The sequence below is a fragment of the Silurus meridionalis genome, chromosome 25 (assembly GCF_014805685.1).
Source record: "Silurus meridionalis isolate SWU-2019-XX chromosome 25, ASM1480568v1, whole genome shotgun sequence".
Classification (NCBI taxonomy): domain Eukaryota; kingdom Metazoa; phylum Chordata; class Actinopteri; order Siluriformes; family Siluridae; genus Silurus; species Silurus meridionalis.
The window spans coordinates 350,001-355,000 of record NC_060908.1 but is presented as its reverse complement, the minus strand read 5'-3'; the positions used below and the strand labels follow the sequence as shown (position 1 = coordinate 355,000).

General features: G+C 38.7%; 1 long non-coding RNA gene across 2 annotated transcripts; it reads left to right on the top strand.

Moving 5' to 3' along the window:
- Nucleotides 1-1,505: 1,505 nt before the first annotated feature.
- LOC124379507 lies at nt 1,506-4,646 on the top strand. 2 transcript variants are annotated; one of them, XR_006924435.1, is made up of 3 exons: nt 1,506-1,820; nt 2,148-2,189; nt 2,280-4,646. It is a non-coding gene; the product is annotated as an uncharacterized LOC124379507 (long non-coding RNA). The 2 variants fall into 2 exon arrangements; XR_006924434.1 differs by having other exon boundaries at nt 2,148-4,646.
- Nucleotides 4,647-5,000: the final 354 nt, after the last annotated feature.

Here is a 5,000-nt window from a genome sequence, read left to right as displayed (position 1 = left end):
TTTAAATATGTGTGTGTGTGTGTGTGTATATATATGAGTGTCTGTGTGTGTCTGTGTGAGTCTGTGTGTGTGTGTGTATATGAGTGTGTGTGTATGTGTGTGTGTGAGTCTGTGTTTGTGTGTAAGTGTGTGTATATGAGTGTGTGTCTGTGTATTTGTGTGTAAGTGTGTATATGAGTGTGTGTGTAAGTCTGTGTGTGTAAGTCTGTGTGTATGTGAGTCTGTGTGTGTATGAGTGTGTGTGTATGTGTATATGAGTGTGTGTTTGTGTATGTGTGTGTAAGTGTGTATATGAGTGTGTGTGTATGTGTGTGTGTGTGTATGAGTGTGTGTGTTTGTGTATGTGTGTATATGAGTGTTTGTAAGTCTGTGTATGTGAGTCTGTGTTGTATGAGTGTGTGTGTTTGTGTATGTGTGTATATGAGTGTTTGTAAGTCTGTGTGTATGTGAGTCTGTGTGTGTATAGTGTGTGTGTGTAAGTGTGTGTATATGAGTGTGTGTGTATGAGTGTGTGTGTGTGTGTGTAAGTGTGTGTATACGAGTGGTAGGAATTTGTAGGCAGGTATGAACTTACTTGTGGTGATATCCAGATTGCCCAGGAGTAGTGTGGTGGTGTGGTGGTGTGTTGCTCCTCAGGATGCAGTAAGTTCTTCCTGATAGGAGTTCTGGGAGAGGTTCTTGTCCAGGGTGCTGAAAGTGCCTGATGATTCTCCAGACCCTGGTCCTGCATGTCTGGGTGTAGATGTGTGTGATAAATACTCGACTTCACATATAAAACTGAATGAATCTGACTGAAAGCTGGTTATTCCTCCATGACACGTCACACTCAGTGTTTACTGAGAACAAAAACAACATTTAAAGGATAATAATTGATCTTTGTCAGACTCCTTATCAGGGATTGGTGTGAGTGTAATAACTATGTTATAGCTGGTCGTTATCGCACTCTGTAGGTGTTTATAAGAGAGAAAACAGACGGGGGGGCAGAATGAAGAGATAGAGATGTCACTAAAGTATCTCCTGTTAGTTCTGTTGATTTTCTCTCTGCTGTCGGATTGTGGTACGTCATTTTATCACTCTTCATCACTCTTCATCACACAATCAGGTTTTTCCCAGCATGTGAGCTCGTGTGTTTTATTACAACAGACAGCAGAAAAATGAAAGGAAACAAAACCAAGAAAAAGCAAAAATCTCTGGTAAAAACCATCCAGGAGCAACTGGGTGAGTCCTGAGTCCATCTCTCCTTCTGTCAATTTCAGTTTCAATGTAAGTGTGTTTTATTGGCAGGACAAACATCTTACATTTGTATTGCCAAAGCAGCTGCATACAAATATTACACATATGTGTGCAATAAAATACATGTAGTCTAGAATTAAATAAAGTGAAATATAGTGTATAGAAACAGAAATATAATCTCTCTCTCTCTCTCTCTCTCTCTCTCTTTCGTCTTCTGTTACATATTAAAATGGAAAGTAATAATAAATAAATAAATAAATACAGTGTAATGTGAATTTTCTTTAGTTAAAAGTATGACAATGAAATCCACAAATTTATTATACAGCTGCAGTAAACGTAACACAGACCTGGCAACCCAATTTCTATACTTCTGAGTCGTTATTATATTATTACAGAGCAGGACAGGCCACGCCCCCAAACAGGTCACACCCACACGCTGTCCTGAGACTTTACTAAATTCTACTTACTAAAATCATCATGATTTCCTTGTTTTTTATAAACTGACTAATAAAATAAACGCGCATTTCCTGTTTTAGATCCTGCTGGAATTCTAAACCCCAGAACATCATCCAGAAACATGGACCTGGGTGAGAAGACACCAACAGCTCCATCCCCAAACTGCCAGTCTCTAACACACCTGACTCATCATCTCAAACACTCTCATTTAGCACCTGAGGGAAAACACTGTTTACACTCAACATACACACACACACACACACACACACACACACACACACACACACAGAAACAGAAACAGACAGGTGTAAACAGACAGACAGACAGACAGACAGACAGACAGACAGACAGAAAGGCATAAAAGTTAAATTTACAGTAAAGTATCTTCAGTAGAAACTCAGTAGTTTTTATTAAAATCACATGAAAGTGTAAATTTATACATCAACTGTTTTCTGCAGCAAAACTAACAGAGGAGGGCATTGTGAACCAACACGTGAGATGTGAGTGTTCTTCATCATCATCATCATATATAATAATAATAATAATAATAATAATAATAATGATCCTGTTTCTGTGATTTTCTCTCTCAGTGTCCACTCAGAGTAAGAGTCTATTTATTTTCCTCTTTGCTCACATTTCACTGAATTTATTAAGTTTATTTAATGTTTATTCATTATATTTATCACAACACACACACACACACACACACACACACACACGTGTATTTTCTCTCCTGTAGTGATGAACTGGCTGAATAAAGTTGTAGATGTGGGTAAGTCTTTTCTGTTTTATGAATAAATGTTCTTTAGGTTCTTGCTGTATATGTGTGTGTGTGTGTGTGTGTGTGTGTTATATTTATACACAAACTACTATTCCGATGTTAATCTGTTCATTCTTTTTCATTCGGTTTTTGTGCAGGTAAAGGAATTGCAAATGGAGTCTGTCGAACAGGTACAGCAGCATCAATAACATCAACATCAACAACAACAACAATAATAATAATAATAACAAATGATCTGCTTTTACAGTGAATCTGATTTAATCCAGACTGAACAGTGGTAAGAGCCACCAATAGAAATAAACTTTTATTATATTTGGGAGTTTATTGGCTAATCTTAAGCCCCGCCCATATTTAAGAACCCTAGTACGATCATCTTTACTGAATAAATAAATGTTTTAAATATGTTAATACTATATTCTAGATTGGAGTATGTTAATTTTAACAGAGAACATACCTCTGTGTGTGTGTGTGTGTGTGTGTGTGTGTGTGTGTGTATACCTCCACAAGGTTAAACTGATCCAGACTGAAGAATCCAGAGGAAAATCACACTTCCATATCCTCGGCTGTGTTCCAAATCACACTCCGAGCTCAACCTTTAAATCACTCTTTATGCCAATGTGTAAAAATAATATCATTTTATAAACTGGAAATGAGAAGATTGTGAACCTTTTCTGCACATTTCGGGTGTAATAATGAGTAGAATCAGAGTAATGTTGATATTGAGTAGAGCTCCATGCTGCCCCCTTGTGTTGGAATCTAAAACTGCAACTACACTGAGAATCAGTAAAGTACAGTATTATAAGTGCAGAAAAATCTGTGTGTGTGTGTGTGTGTGTGTGTGTGTGTGTGAATGTAATTTTTTCAGTGATTATTTTTCTCACGTGTACACAATTTGAACGTCCAGGTATCCTGCACAGGAATCAGGGTGTAAAATATATTAAAAGTAAAATCTCTTCATTACAGCATAATAAGAATAAGAGATTTCACGTTACATATTTTTCCCCACAAATGTCACATGGGTACACGGTGAAGGGGGGACCATACGGCCAGATGATAATCGATACTGAGAGAGAGGGAGAGAGAGATCAGAGTATAAAGTGTGAAGAACCATGCAGGAAAATACTTTGCCTTTTATTTCCTTTTTAACTCTTTTTTTAACAAATATGTCGAACATTACACTCAGGACAACACACAGTTCAGATTCAGGTTTTTTTCGTCTTTATCATGGAAACGCGATTAAACGTGTTTCTTTAACGTGTTTACATTTTCATTCTCTCTTTACAGATCTGTGTACAAAAACAATAAGTTACAGTCGCTTTGAATCAGTTACTCTAAACTATACAACACCGTCTCCACGCGCCACAAATAAATAATTCACTATAAAAATGACCACAGAGGGGGCGGGGGCGGGGCGAGGGGGCGGGGCTAAACCAGACCAGGAAGTGACCGAAACCCCGGAATGACCAATGCTGTTGATTAAAGTGGAAGTCAGTGCTTTATATATGACATGATGTCACAGCCAGGACGCGTCACACACCCCTCGTCCAATCACGTGCAAGCAGTGAGCGTGTTCCTCAGAGCTGTCTTGTGATTGGCTGGTGGATTCACGTCAAAATGAAATCATTGTTTTACTAAAGTCTGCGTACAACATATGCTTTTCAAAGTGCCACTGTGTGTGTGTGTGTGTGTGTGTGTGTGTGTGTGTGTGTGTGTGTGTTTCATACATTATGACCTTACAAACGTGTGTGGGTCCCCCAAACATCTCCAATGAAGAGTGTGAGTGTGTAATGCTCACATCTGGGTGTCTCGCACACACAATCACAATTACAAAACACACACACTAGTTCTAACTGCACTTGCACGATCCTGCTAAGTGAATGAAGTCTAGCTGTTAGCATGACGCAAGTCACATGACTAGCGGTCCTCCATAAGAAACCAGCCTGCTGGTATTGTCACCATGGTAACAAGGGGTACACATATACATGGCACAGAGAAGTGAGACGTTGCACTTAGTGCTCGCTCTCTCTCTCTCTCTCTCTCACACACACACACACACACACACACACAGAGAATAAAGTGGTTTATATCTGCATACTCTGTTGAGAAGAATGCTAATTTTAAAACAAGTCTCACTAGATTCGTGAGGTTATGGCTAGCACACACACACACACACACACACACACACACACACACACACACACACACACACACACACACACACACACACAAAACCAGGATGGAGTTGTTAGAATGAGTGCAAAAGGTTTGGTTGTGGATGAAGGAACCTTTAGGAAGACGGCATAGCATGAGTGTAATGGTTTGTGTGTGTGTGTGTGTGTGTGTGTGTGTGTGTGTGTGTGTTTCATCACTAACATGCTGACAGATTTTCAGTTGAGTGTGTGGAGAAGTGCGTAAAGGAGAAACGTAATAGTTTACCTTTATATAAATCTCCTCTTCTGTTCTATACAGTGTTAATAATCAAAACTAAATCAAATTCCATCATAATTAATAATCCCATAATAATCCCATA